Below are 15,688 nucleotides of genomic sequence, written 5' to 3'. Positions count from 1 at the left end.
TTGAATATCGCTGATTGCTTTCAAGATATCTTCAGAAAGAGCTTTCACTCTGTTCGCTCTAGAATATTGGAATACGACCTGCATAATTATAAGATAATGGGGACTTGATGTAATGGATAATCTCAGAAACCAGTTTACAATTTTTTTCAAGCGAAAAACGAAGAAAATTATGTGAAGATTGTTAAATCAAAATATTGTATTATTGTTCAAACTAACCTAACTTTACTTTGTTAATTATTTTTATACTCTCGAAACAAAAGTTGCTAAGAGAGTATTATAGTTTTGTTCACATAACGGTTGTTTGTAAGTCATAAAACTAAACGAGTTAGATATAGGGAGGATTATATATACCAAAGTGATCAGGGTGACGAGTCAAAATCCGAATGTCTGTCTGTCCGTCCGTCCGTCCGTGCAACGGATAACTTGAGTAAAAATTCAGATATCTTGATGAAACTTGGAACACATATTCCTTGTGACCGTGGTTGCTTTCGAAAATGGGCAAAATCGGACCTCTGCCACGCCCACAAAATAGCGAAAACCGAAAACACATAAAGTGTCAATATACAGTCCAAAAATGAGAGAAATTGAATAATAACCACGCCCACCTCCCATATAAAGGTTAGGTTGAAAATTACTAAAATTGAGTTAACTCACTAACGAAAAACATCAGAAACACTAAATTTTACGTGAGAAATTGCAGAAGGATAATGCACTCAGATATTTTTACAAATTGGAAAATGGGCGTGGCATCGCCCACATATGGGTCAAAAATTATATCTCAGGAACTACTCGATGTATAATATTTTTTTGACACCCTGAAGACTCGTGTGGAAATGGATGTAATCGGTTCCAAGCACGACAACTTCCCATGTAACTCAATTTTGAACTCCATCTGATTCCTTCACTTTATAATATATACATAAGGAACCAATGAAGATAGCGAAATAAAGCTTTACGCAAATACTGTATATGATCTGTGGCATCACTTGTGAAAAAAATTGTCGAAATCGGACTATAACTTTTCAAAGCCCCGAATATCGAATATGAAGAATTCAGTGCCCCATGGTAATTTTTCACCGAAAATTTCGGTAAATCTCTCAGGTATCTTAATTTAATTTAGAGGAAATATTTTTCACAGCGAACTGGAGAAGCAGAAGCAAAGTAAAAGCAGTAAAAGCCGAAGTAAATTGAAATTTATGGAATAACAACAACAATATAACAACAAATACAACAAAACTTCGGACAGCGCAACAAGCCAATAAATGCAAACATAGCAGAAAAATATAACTGTACAACGAAATATAAGACTCAAAAACAATAACAACAACAAACAAGCGTAGTAAACAAACAGCTAAACAGCTAAGCGTGTCGCTGAATGTGCATGGCATTACAGCGTGTAGCTGAAGGTAACGGGCATGAAAAGAGCACAAATTGGTGAAAATGAACAACTTGTACAGCAATAAAATAAATGTAGTTCGTGAATTTACGTAGAGACATACAGATTTATCGGTAAACTTACATATTATACGTACATTAATAATGAAGTAAATCCCGAAGTTTTTGGGAAAGGTTATTCAGTGATCGCAGTGTTCTTAAAATCATACTTTCTAGGTAGTTCTGCTTTGTGGATCAAGAAGTTGCTAAAAATGTTTAGCCAACCAAGAGACTTTTCACATCACTTTTCGATGGTATTCCAGTTAAGTGAAGCAATAAATGTCTTTTTTCTTTAGTTGATCGAGAGAGATCAATAAATGCTTGGCCTGGCTAACTTCTTTCTATTAATCTCAAAATGTTTGTACATCGACCGAATGTCTTTCGGAGTATTTCACTATTCTCCGAGTATCACTATAAAATTTGGTTATTTTGTACATACTAGAAACTGTACAAATATGGGACCATATTCGATCTTATCGTTCCATTATCGTTCGAAAAAAGAAACTACTTGGCTTAGTTGGTCAAATATTCTAAGACAAAAATAAACAAAAAATTTATACGACACTACTTTTTAAATAATATTAGAGAAGTTCCAAAATAAATAGTGATCCAAACGGCCACAAGCATTTATAACATAAATTTTATATATACTTTTTTTATCTAGTTATACATATATCGTTTTCATATTGTGTTCCTTATAAAGCCCAATTATTTATTAGGAAAAAAATGTTCTTCAAACGTTCCTTTAGAAATGTATTCAACCAATTGATACAGAATTTGACAATATCTGCTGTTTCTGTACCGTCACGATAGCGACTACATGTAAATTATAGGAATGTCTTGCAAGATGTCCATCAAGCATTTTCAGTAAATAAATATTTAAAGACTTGTCTTAGATCTCCTCCTGGTATAAAGGGTTGGAAAATTGCTGTCAAAATTGAGGTGTTCTCCTAAATCTTGGAAAGCGTTTTGTCTATAAGGTTCATTATATTAGGTCTACAACTTTGCTTCCGCCGTTTTCCAATAGATGTCTCTAGGGTCAAGCACTGGTCGACTAAATCGATTTTTTTATATCGATCTTGGAAATTTGTGTCAACATTAATCCAACAAAATATTTGTAGAGATCTGTTTGCATCCCAAACTTATTCTTAACTGAAAATGTCACTTTTTGAGCCGAATTCTCGACATTTGCGGGGAATTTTGCTTTTCTTTTTTAATCCCAAGAAAAGTGCGGTTGAGGCTCATCGACATTTGTAACATCAACATTTCTAACCGTTTTTATACAAAAAAAAAACTTAAATTTACAAAAAATTGGCGGAAGCAAAGTTGTAGACCAATACTCATTATTCATAATAGAATCTAAAACTAAGTCAGAAAGTATGAGAAACATCATTGACAATAATTCATTTTATTCTCTACAAATAATAATTCTAATATTTACAATCCAACTAAAAATTTCAAATATAATTCCAAACCAAATCCCGAACAACATTTCTTGGTCACTAATAAAGTCTGTTTTTTTTGTCTGCTTAATATTTACTCCAACATTTGCTGGTGGCCGAGAATACAAGCAGTCTTCTCCATTGCAAAAAGTTTGTAGGTCATGGAACAAAAGTAAAGTTTATTTTTGTATTGTAATGTGTATGGGCTTTCAAAAAATAATAAATAAGTTTCGTAAATGAAGTTCACTGTCAGCATATGTCCCATCTTGATATTTTATCGCAGGATAAAAAATGGCTTAGATTTGAATTAGACTCATTTTGACTGCAGTTTACTATATCCAAAATAGGTTGGTCTTTAATGGATTTTTCTATAAAATCGCTATTTCACAATTATCCAGTGGCGTAAGTAACTACGATCCAACCCATAATGACCTTCACGAAACTTTACATACACACACAACCTTGGCCTTCACGGAAAGCTCGAAACTATTCTTTTTTCCTTTCTACTACTTTCTTAAATACATCACTGTGTATACATGATTTTTACAATAGCGTTAATCATTAAATATTTGCAACCTCACAAACTTATCACTGAAAGCTATGCGGACAGCAGATTAGTGGTGCATGGTGGGGTTGGTGTATGAGCCTACGCTAATGCCACAACCTTGTATCCAACCTTAGTTATACACTGAATGGGCTCACTATAACAACAACAACACCAACGATCGCTTTTATGTCGCTATAGCGCAAAGGTTATGTGGCCTCTATTAATGTATATAGTTACAAATTTATATACGAGTATGTATGGCTATGGATATGGGACATGCGATTGTGTTGCACGTGTGGAAGCGTGACTTTTGTTGGATTACGGTATTCCGTTATTGTGTACCCCCACATGATGCCAATATACAAAAACACTTGTACTTGTATCCATATGGGTGAGTGGGTTAAGGTATAGATAGTGAAATGTTTATGTAAAGGGTTTCTCTATAAAGGACATTCGAGGCTGCTAACATCAGATGGCTGACGTAATTTGGAGGGATCTTTCTAAAGAGTTCACAAATTTCCGTTCTTAACCGGTTCGGAATTGGTCCGGTTTCGTCTTCCTTCAGTTTATAAGATACTAAGAACTGGGTCGGTCAGGATATCTTAGGACATCTGTTAGGGAATTCAAGAACAGTTCCTTGTTTGGTATTGATATCTGAGGAGGGTACTTTCATTGACGGTTGGTTGAAATGACAAAGGTATTTTAGAAAGTCTTTAGTATACAGAATATATGATTTCATACCTCGGGATTTAGTATGGATGACTTTAAGTCGCTTATGGCTTTTTGAACTGATATAACAACGATTTCCAACTCAAACCTCTATAAACGTAATTTATTAGTCATGGTCCAAAAACATACCTACATACATGAATAGTTAAAAGCACACGTGCGTGTGGGCGCATTTGTGTACTTGTGATTACTGATAAAAAAATCACCCCCTGTCTGTTTTATTATTGCCTTGCGTCGTTACGCTATGAGCACAGCGGGAGGCTGTGATTCGATGCAGATGAAAACAATAGCGTCTACACCACACTACACTACACTGGTGACCTTAAAAGCAAAGCCTTATCAGACTTGTCGGAAATCTGATGCTTAACAAAAGTACAATACAATGGTGATACAAGAAAGGTAAGGTAAGGTAGTAAGGATTAAATTTAACGTTCGTTTATACTCACATGCGTTAATGCTTTATTTTCTGTTTAGCTATAAATATGTTTAGTTAGAAGCGTTGGTTCTGCGGTTAGGAACAACGTACTTTGGAGTAGTTATTAATGCGATTTTGTAATAAACATGCTTCGTGTTATCTATACTTCTATACTAATATTATAAAGAGGTAATGTTTGTTTTTTTGTTTGTTTGTCTCGAATAGGCTCCGAAACTACTGAACCGATTTGAAAAATTCTTTCACCGTTGGAAAGCAATACTATCCCTGAGTGACATAGGCTATATTTAGTTTAAAAAAAAAAATAGGGTTCCTTACCAAAACTCCGATAATGTAAAAAAAAAATACCAAAAAACTTTCTTTAATCGCGAATGCTGCGAAAACGATTGAAGACATAACAAAGTGATGTACTACAATTTTGTAGAACTTATCATTATCTCGTCGCGACATCATATCTCTAACTATTATAGTTTTGTCACAATAAGCGATTTTATATAAAAAAATTAATTAAAATACCACTACTTGAAAAGGCTCTTTATTTATACCTTATTTATATTTTGAAGGTTATCATTGTTGCTTTGTTAAAATATTTTTGTTATAGTTCAATTGCATAAGATTGTGTCGATAGCCCAAAACAATTTGTAACAAATAAGGAAAGGCTAAGTTCGGGTCCAACCGAACATTTTATACTCTCACAATTTATTGATGTAATTTTATTAAGATAATAACACACAATTTTACCTATATATTCGACATAAAGTCCAATAGGAAATCATCATATATAGTATATGAGGGCTGATATAATTCCAGAACCAATTTCACTCATTTTCACCACTAAGGTAAACGGGAATAGGGACAACTTGACACCTGTTTGTAGGCAAACATACGGCACATTCGGCCTTGAACTTACTCCTAAATTGCAAATGAACGAAACCCCAGTCGGCAAAATCGTCAAAAATAGCGCAATAACGAAGAGTTTCCAAATATTCAAGAAGTCGCTAGAGGTACTGCACAGGACTTTAAAAGATCTTGATTGTCGATGAACGTTTTTGGTGGAGCCAGGATTCTGTTAGTAGGTGATTTACGCCAGACTCTTCCAATTATTCCTGGATCAACTGTCACTGACGGGCTAATCGCATGCCTAAAATCATTTAATTTGTGGCGACACATAAAGAATCGCCAATTAACAACTAACATATAAGTGTTTTTGCAACAATATCAAATTGCGATTGTAGAAGTAGTTGGCAGTTGACACCTCGATGGATTAATAGAATTTCCAACAGATTTCTGTCACTTCATTGACTCGAAAAAGAAGTTTTCCTGACATGAAACCTCAATATGATAACCATAAATGACTGATTGAATGACCTATATTGGTGGTAAAAAAAAGATATCGATGATCTTAATGCGACAATTTAGAATTTCGGTCCAAGAGAGTTGACACAGCAACCATGATGACGTAGTCAATTATCACAAACTATTTAATATTGCCTGTACTTTGCAATTAAAAGTAGTGTGAATTGTAATCTTGCTGCGTAACATGAATCAACCTCGAATAATCAATATCGTCGCCGAAGCCAAGATTGGACCAACTTAATTTAATGTATACCTTAGCCACAAAAACGTGTGGCCGGGTCTGCTAGTAATTAATATATGCGTTCTTTTTTTTAATATTGTTAGAAGAAATTGATGAAGAATGAGGTCGCTGGAAATAAATTTAAAAAGAAACTTTTCGGAAATATTGAAAAACAACCATCTAATTTAGATCATCCTATAAAATAGAAAACAATGTTTTTTCAGATTTATTCTTTTGTTGACCTAAGATATATCACGTCCTGTTCCTAGAATCGGATATTTTAGTTTCAGGAGTTGAGAGATCCCTGAAAGTTAGAATGGATAATTGGCAAATATTGATATGACGATACTTGGAGTGTATCCACTATGAACACATCCATTAAATTAATGGACCTTCTGATTATAGTTAAACTCTATAATTTCTCTCTATATATGTAAAAGGCTTCAATCGTAGCTCAATGATCTTAGAAAATATGATCTTAACAATTGTAACAGTCTTCACTTGGAACTCTAATAGGATCGGTATCTTTAAATTATCCCAAAAGTATTTTATAGCTAACTAGATATGAAAGAAACTTCCACATATTCCTAGTGTAAATCAACAATTTGAAATTAGAATTGTGATTGGCGATTTTGTGCATAGTTTGGGATCTATTAGATCTATTAAATTTAAGACTACTGCCAAAATATCTGTACTTGGAATGATTCTCTTGGGACCTATACTAAAGTGATATTGAACTAAGGAGGCCTTATTAGACATATCGTTCATTCAGAGCTAGATTAACCGCTAGGTTTTTTACTAGAATTTCCATGAACCATTGGAATGGGTCCAGATTCCGGTTATAGTTTTTGCTATTACGAAAATTTTAGTGGATAAACTTAAATCTTTCCCCAGAAAGCCAAAAAATTTCTAGATAACTACATAAAAACTTCTTTGACTGAGAGAAAATGTATTTTTTGAAGATACCATGAAGACGTTTATAGAACACCTTAATCACTTTAATCTAGGTATGTAACATTTTGTTGGTAGTTGTGGATTCTTCGGTTTTGAAGTTTATGAAAACAAGGTTTTTCTAACCAGGTACCGCATCCTTTCTTTTAACATTCGCGTAAGGCTCGCTGACATATCTGTCTTTTTCAGGTTTCTATACATTATACCTCCACAGCATCCTCTCTCAGAAAATTGTTAAAGAAAAAACAATATTTCCTAAAGGCACATTCTTCAAAAAAACTGTCAACAACATTTCTACTTTGCCAGATTTACCATTTTCTTTCTAACACCTGTAACAACAACAGCAACTTACCGTAATCACGGCATTCCTTCCGCTTTAAAGTGCAGTACTTAACCTACTATTAGCCCTGAAAATATAAAAGGATACTATCACCAAAATGTTGCCGGATTTTACAAAAGCTTTTCGGCTATTTTGGTATTCATGGAAAAGTTTGACCGAGCCAACAAATACACTAATTGCGCCACCATCCGCTCGCACTCAAAGTTATAACAAAAGTTTTGGGTGGCATAATTATATTAAAAGTATATGTACGTGTATCTAGTTTGACACTGACACAAAGAGGTGAGTGTAATCAGTTATAATAGAATAAACACATATAAGCAATTACGAGTTTACGTAAAAGTGGCACATAACTTTAAATAGAAATAAAGGGTGATTTTTTAAGAGCTTGATAACTTTTTTTTAAAAAAAAACGCATAAAATTTGCAAAATCTCATCGGTTCTTTATTTGAAACGTTAGATTGGTTCATGACATTTACTTTTTGAAGATAATTTCATTTAAATGTTGACCGCGGCTGCGTCTTAGGTGGTCCATTCGGAAAGTCCAATTTTGGGCAACTTTTTCGAGCATTTCGGCCGGAATAGCCCGAATTTCTTCGGAAATGTTGTCTTCCAAAGCTGGAATAGTTGCTGGCTTATTTCTGTAGACTTTAGACTTGACGTAGCCCCACAAAAAATAGTCTAAAGGCGTTAAATCGCATGATCTTGGTGGCCAACTTACGGGTCCATTTCTTGAGATGAATTGTTCTCCGAAGTTTTCCCTCAAAATGGCCATAGAATCGCGAGCTGTGTGGCATGTAGCGCCATCTTGTTGAAACCACATGTCAACCAAGTTCAGTTCTTCCATTTTTGGCAACAAAAAGTTTGTTAGCATCGAACGATAGCGATCGCCATTCACCGTAACGTTGCGTCCAACAGCATCTTTGAAAAAATACGGTCCAATGATTCCACCAGCGTACAAACCACACCAAACAGTGCATTTTTCGGGATGCATGGGCAGTTCTTGAACGGCTTCTGGTTGCTCTTCACCCCAAATGCGGCAATTTTGCTTATTTACGTAGCCATTCAACCAGAAATGAGCCTCATCGCTGAACAAAATTTGTCGATAAAAAAGCGGATTTTCTGCCAACTGATTTTGGTAATAAAATTCAATGATTTGCAAGCGTTGCTCGTTAGTAAGTCTATTCATGATGAAATGTCAAAGCATACTGAGCATCTTTCTCTTTGACACCATGTCTGAAATCCCACGTGATCTGTCAAATACTAATGCATGAAAATCCTAACCTCAAAAAAATCACCCGTTACAACCCTGTGGGGAATATTTATTGAAACTTTAGAATTTTTATGGGTTGAAATTATTTATGCTTGCGTAGACTTGTAAATTTTTTAAATATTTTATGTTAAGTTTGGGTACGTTACGGCTTAGTTAAGTTTATGTTAATATTACAAATATATAAGTATTGTGATATATTAACCAGAAAAATTACAAATCAATAATAAGCCTAACTTTCTATGCTTACTTTTCGGCACTTTTGTTGTACTTAATTGCTTGATAAATAACTTAATGCTGTTAAAGCTACGTCAATGTTTATGTGTAACTATGTTTACGGTTAAGTTTAGTCAAAGTTACTGTTAAGTTAATTTTAAGTTGTTTTTAAATTGCACTTAAGTTAATTATAAGTTATGCGTAAGTTACGGTTAAGTTAAGTCTAAGCTAAGTTTAAGTTACGTTTAAGTTTATTTTAAGGAACGTTAATTAATTTTCTTTTCAAAAAAATCAAAAGTTACATTTTCGGTCGGCAAAAATCCCCCGCTGAACCCTCCGCGAGGGTGCCGACTGGTAATAGTTACCACAGTGTCGCAACTGTGGAGGGAACTGTCCGGTAACGATCTGTCCCCAACACAGTCGTAAGGTATCTAGCTAAGATACGACTCCGTTGTTGAGTGTTTGTTTCTCCTCAATAGCAAAGCTTTCGGTGACGCAGTCGTATCATGGTAGGGGGTACAACAAAGGGCTGTATCAAGGTCTCATGCGACCCGTGCCGAGGATCAACCTGCCTGGGGGCCCAGTCTCGAACGGAGCTTACAGATACCTGACGCCCTGCGTAATAAGATAGCCTTGCTTGCGTAGCGGGGGTTTTGCGCAAGTGGACATTTATTCCCTTACTCTCCTGGGTCCAGAAATGAGCACAACCAAAAACAAAATTGATAAATCAGGGGAGTCCGGTCCTCCCTTAATACAGCCGGATGGAAAGGATTGTTTCGAGAAAAGAGCAGCGTTTGCAACGAGCTATAAGACAGTCAGACACGAAGACTGTGGCTATGCCTGGTCTGAATGTTAAGGCTGGCACCAGTGCTGGAACTACAGCTAAGCCAGGGGCCAAGCCTACCAACAAGAGGCAGAAGGCAAAGGGAGAAGCTAGGAGTGTAGTTGCCGGTGCAGTGTCGAAAAAATGGCCTACCCTTAGGGTGGAAGAGCCATCGAAGGCGAAGTATGCAGAGAGGAAAGGAGCTCCAAGAAACCTTAGAGTGTGATAAAGCGGTTATTACTAATTTCAGCATAGAACCGCCAGCAGGAGCAACAAAAAGGCAGAGGTCAGCTGAAGAGGCTAAGCCGTCGGCTAAGCGAGCGAAGATAAAAGGTGAGATGCCGCATTATCATTGGTGTTCTGGATGAGGATGATCCCGAAGGCAGAATTCCCAGAACCCAATGGAAGTGGGTACAAGCTGCGCTGGCTAACGTGGCTCTGGAAGTGTTCCTAAGCAATCCAGGTCCACCGCCGTCATGCACAGATGCCGGTTGGTACCAGGGGCAGATTAAAATAGTAGCTTGTAAAGACGAACGATCGGTCCAGCTCTATAAAGCCGCTTTAGCGAAAGTGGGAGATGTATATCCTGGGGCCAAACTGATAGCGGTCGACAGGAATGATATACCGTCTAGGCCAAGGGCACGAGTTTGGATACCGGCCACACCGTCTCAGCCGGAAGAAATTATGCAGCTGATCAGGGCTTGCAACCCTAACCTACAAACGGAGGGTTGGAAGTTTGTTAAGGCATTCGACGAAGCGACAACCGAATCGGGCGTGGATACCAAAAGGGCCACAATGCAGATTTTGTTGTTGCTGACGAATGACGCAATCGAACCGCTGAACAAAAGTGGCGGTGCAATCAATTATGGCTTCACTAAGGTCAAGGTGAAGACATATAAAGCAGATGCCGGTGCTATCGACCATCTTACCTCGGATAACGAGATGGGTGAAGTGGAGGTAGATCCTATGGAGCCCTCGAGCGATGTCGATTGCCTCGAACAAAGTGAGTGTTCCTCAGGGTCTGAACTGGCGGACAGGCTCTCTAACCTATATACTGAGAAAGAGCTTTTAAGCGATTCTCAAGATGATGTAGATGTAACTTTAACTTTAACTAATGCATCTCTTACAAATTAATCTTCACCACAGCAAATTAGCGTCAGTAGCCCTAATTAACCGCATGGCAATAGATCAGCCTGACTTTGTCCTCATTCAGGAGCCATGGGTTAATGGAGGGCGGATTTGCGGCCTGAGGACGCCGAACTATAAACTTTACATGTCACATTATGAAGTAAGAACAGGATATGTATATTGGCTAAAAAGGATCTTAATGTTTTATATTGTACAAATACAGTGACATGGATACTACGGCAGTAAGCTGGGAGCAGGTACCATCACTGCTGATAAAAAGGCTGGTGCATGAAAGCGAGGCGTCCAGGAGTTTATTAATACTTGGATGCGACTTCATTGCACATCACTCACTATGGGGCAGATACCAACACAAGAGATGAGCTGCTTTTTAGTTATTTATTAAGCACTAAGCTATTGCTGTGTAATAGAGGGAACACGCCAACTTTTATTACCAGAAACCGACAAGAAGCATTAGATATAACACTTGTGTCGGAAGAACTGGTAGACAGAGTAATACGATGGAGGGTTTTAGAAGAACACTCCTTTTCCGATCATCGGTATATTGAATGTGTACTGAGTGACAAAGTAGGTCGAGGTAATAAATATAGAAACTATAGGAAAACAAACTGGCTAGTGCATATGCAAGAGCTAAAGAGGTATATCCCTATGACTCCTCCATTCCAACCTAAGCATAAGGAGGACATAGATTCCTTAGCTGAAAGGTTCACAGAATCTTATCAACAAGCATTAGTAGTGGCATGCCCACTTGCTCGCAGTATGGGAAGAATTAGACCCCAATGGTGGTCCCCCGAGCTAAGAAATCTCAGAAAGTGTGCAGGAGGCAATTTAATGTAGCGAAACAATCCCAAGTAGAGCAGGACTGGGAACGATACTATAGCCTTCTTTAGTTATACAAAAAGGAAATCAGGAAATCAAAACGTAAATCGTGAAAATCCTTCTGTGAAGTAATCGAGATGATGACAGAATCGTCTCGGTTAAGAAAGGTAATAGCAAAGGCTACACATAATGTTGGGTACCTACAGAAGCTAGATCAGAGCTGGACGGAAGAAACCTTAAAATTGCTGATGGATACTCACTTCCCGGGCAGCTCAGAGAGGCTCACCGCAGAGTATACTCCAGACTGTGTAGTGGACACAGATCCTAGTATTGGAAACTTAATATCAATAGACAAAATAAGGTACTCAATTACAGCTTCAAGCCTTTTAAATCTTCGGGACTTGACGGTACATTCCCGGCTCAATTGCAGAAATCGCTGAGTTACGTAACGGGCTGGTTAAATTACATTCCTTCATTATGGAGAAAAGTGAAGGTAATATACATACCAAAAGTGGGCAAAAGCTCTCACACCAGTCCAAAAGATTTTAGACCAATCAGTCTTCCCTCATTTTTACTAAAAACACTGGATATATTAATAGAAATTAACATAAGAAGCAAGCTAGCTCCGGAAAAGTTAGCAGTTTCATAGTACGCGTACTCCAAAGGAAAATCCACGGAAACAGCCTTAAACTCGGTGGTGACAGAGATTGAAAGGGCTCTGGTAGTAAAGGAATACGCACTCATAGCCTTCTCAGACATAGAAGGCGCGTTTAACAACATCCAGCCGAAGGCCATTATCAACGCGCTTAAAGGTCTGAATGTCTCGGAATCACTCATGAAACTTATAGAACAGATGCTTCTAGGCAGGTTCATAACTTGAACGCTGGGGGTTTCGACGATGTGCACATCTGTCCATTGGGGTACACCTCAAGGAGGCGTGCTATCCACACTTCTATGGATCCTAACAATGAATAGTATGTTGTTACATGTAGAGAAAGGGGGAGTACATGTGGTGGCCTACGCTGATGATGTGGCGGTATCAATTAGGGAAAAATTCCCACATATACTCTCGCACCTTATGCAAACAAGGCTAAGTGAGATAAATCGTTGGGAAAAATCATGTGGATTAAGCCTAAATGCAAGCAAATCTGAGTTAGTGATGTTTACAAGGAAACACAAGATTCCAGAATTCACACCTCCTTCAATAAACGGCACCTCGCTACTAATAAGTGAAAAGGCAAGCTACCTGGGACTAATTTTAGACAGGAAGCTGGTATGGAAATCAAACATAGATGCCAGGGTAAAGAAGGCAGCTTTGGCACTATACATTTGCATGGTTGGACCAATATGGGGACTAACTCCCCGCGTATCACATTGGCTCTACACAGCTGTGGTAAGACCGATTATGACATATGGGATATTGGTCTGGTGGCCAATAATTGACAAGAAGTACACAGTAAAGCGTATGGTAAGTTTACAAAGAGTGGCATGTATATGTATCAGTGGAGCTCTCAGAACAACACCGAGCCAGGAATTAGATGCGATTCTGTATTTACTGCCTATAGATCTATTCTGCAAACAACAGGCGGCGAAATCGGCACTTAGGCTGAGGGAATCGTCGCTACTGCAAAACTGCAATAGGGGACATTCCAGTATACTCGGCAAGTTCCCATTTCTACCGAATATTACGGACTTTCGAAATCCTATAGAAATGAATCTAAACTCGGACCTACACATATCCTTCCCCTCTAGAGAGGAGTGGGAAATGGGAAAAGTGGACAAAGATTCAGAGATAAGTATCTATACAGACGGTTCAAAACTGGACAAACGAGTAGGAGGCGGGGTATTTTCAGAAAAACTGGATACCAGAATCGCTCAAAGATGACTCTATAGTGTGAGGGATCACAGTCCCAGTGGTGTCACAATGGGCCTCCAAAAGGCCTAGGTGCGTCGTTTTGACAACCACATATGAGTGTCATGTCATCTGTATAGACTTGTACGTAAAATCTGCTGTAAGCTCTTACAGTTGTTGTTGCCTTCACCTGCAAGGGGGACGACTTTAAATCGTTGTGCTCATCCTTGTATATACGCTCGGTTAGCTGTAATTAAATTTAATTTAATTTGGCACCAATGCCAAGTGAAGCAGACGCCAAGCTCGTATCATCAGCAACAGCACCACTAATAGCAATAGCAACAACAGTGTGGCCAGACTTTGGAAAATACTTAGAAATAATATGCAAATATATGTATGTTTGCTAGTGTATGTATGGGGATCAGTTGATGTATGATGTTCTTTATTAGCATAATAGGTCTTGAAAATGTCGCAGTTCTAAGGAAAAAATTAATATTGTGAAATATGTTTTGGGGCGCACAATTCCATTTTTATTAATTAAAAGCGTGCGATATTTAATTTTCAAACGCAGAGAAGTTTCTTAAGAGACTAACATAGTACAGCTACTTTTGCAAGTGTAACTTTTGTACGCTTTGCTACTTTGTTTTGTTTTCGTTTGCTACTGTAAAAGATATATGATTTCTTATCTATGCAGGCTCTCTTTGATACCAAGAGACTAGTAGAAATAATGATGAAAAAATTATACTGAAGTCATGCAAAGTTTTTAAGACACATCGCGCCTCTTATTGAGAGAATAATATTGCGGAGAAAATAACTGTTGAAGGCCTTAAACCATGAATGTACCTCAAAGTATTCGAAATTATTTTCCCATATTCTTGCAATATTAGAATTAGAGTATGTATATTCAATCTGCCAAAGATTAACGTCATTTTTCGCTATATATTCACTGAAAACTATATTTTCCTGAAACACTTCGTTACGGAGACCCGAACAATGTGGTCAGCGAGATATAGTTATATTTCATAACGTTTAATTACATTATACTAACCAAGTGGGACTCTCATCTTCATGCGAAGTTTTAAGAATCATTGAAATACTACTTTAATGATTCAATAGCTACATTAGTAGTATTCCCTTAAACTGATGGACGTTGGAAAATTATTACATTTTTGAGTAAACTTGACAAAGTCCTCTTAGTCAAGTATCAAGAAACGCATTTACTGGAGTATTATATCCCCTATGAAGGCTAAAGCTTTAAGTTTACGAAGTGCCAAAAATAGTGCTTGAATTAACCTTCATTGTTACACTACATCGACTTATTGTCCATCTAAATGAGTAATAATTCTAGAACAGCAATCCTAATCTAAATTAAACTAGTGTAATTCAGGTTAAGCTGTCCAATTGGGTTATGTTGTCAAGTTAAATTGAGTTGTCAAATTAGGTTGAGTTGAAGTAGGTAGTCCCAAAAATTTAATTGACAAACTGGGTTGTGTTGTAAATCCACGTTGAGTTATAAAATTAGGTTGAGTTGATTTAAAGAATAAAAGAATTTTAAAGTTCAGAAAACTTCATTATATCCTCATTGTAATTCGATGAGTTTTACTATAGCTTATTTACTTAACATTAAGCAAGGAAGTTATAAGTCGAATTTAGTATTGAATTTATTCGAACCGAGTTTTCTGGAAAACTAGATTTTTGAGTTAAGGTTTCAGGTTCTGTGTAATCAGTCATTCAAAGTATGACTTTTGGACTTTAATGATTTACTAAAAATCTATTTTTCTAATTTTGGCTACTTCTAGGGTTCTTCCCCAATAAAAGTATAACAATAAGCAGTAGTTCGCATAATTCACAAAAAAAAAATAGGTTTCTCACTGAGTTTTGTTGTTAATTCTTATTTTTTAAATCATTATTTATATACAAAATGCCCGCTCTCATATTAAGCGATCAAAAGTCCTTTAAAGGTAATTTATTTACTCTCAGCCTCGCTAAAGAGCGAAACAATTCTGCAAGCAATCAAGATATTGCTTGAATATTAATAATTTATTAAAAATAAAAATGAATAGCGCACATAAAAATAAAACTAAGAGCATTGATAGTAAAATGTAGTATA

The sequence above is a fragment of the Zeugodacus cucurbitae genome, chromosome 6 (genome assembly GCF_028554725.1).
Source record: "Zeugodacus cucurbitae isolate PBARC_wt_2022May chromosome 6, idZeuCucr1.2, whole genome shotgun sequence".
NCBI classification, from domain to species: domain Eukaryota; kingdom Metazoa; phylum Arthropoda; class Insecta; order Diptera; family Tephritidae; genus Zeugodacus; species Zeugodacus cucurbitae.
Note: the sequence above shows the minus strand (reverse complement) of the source record.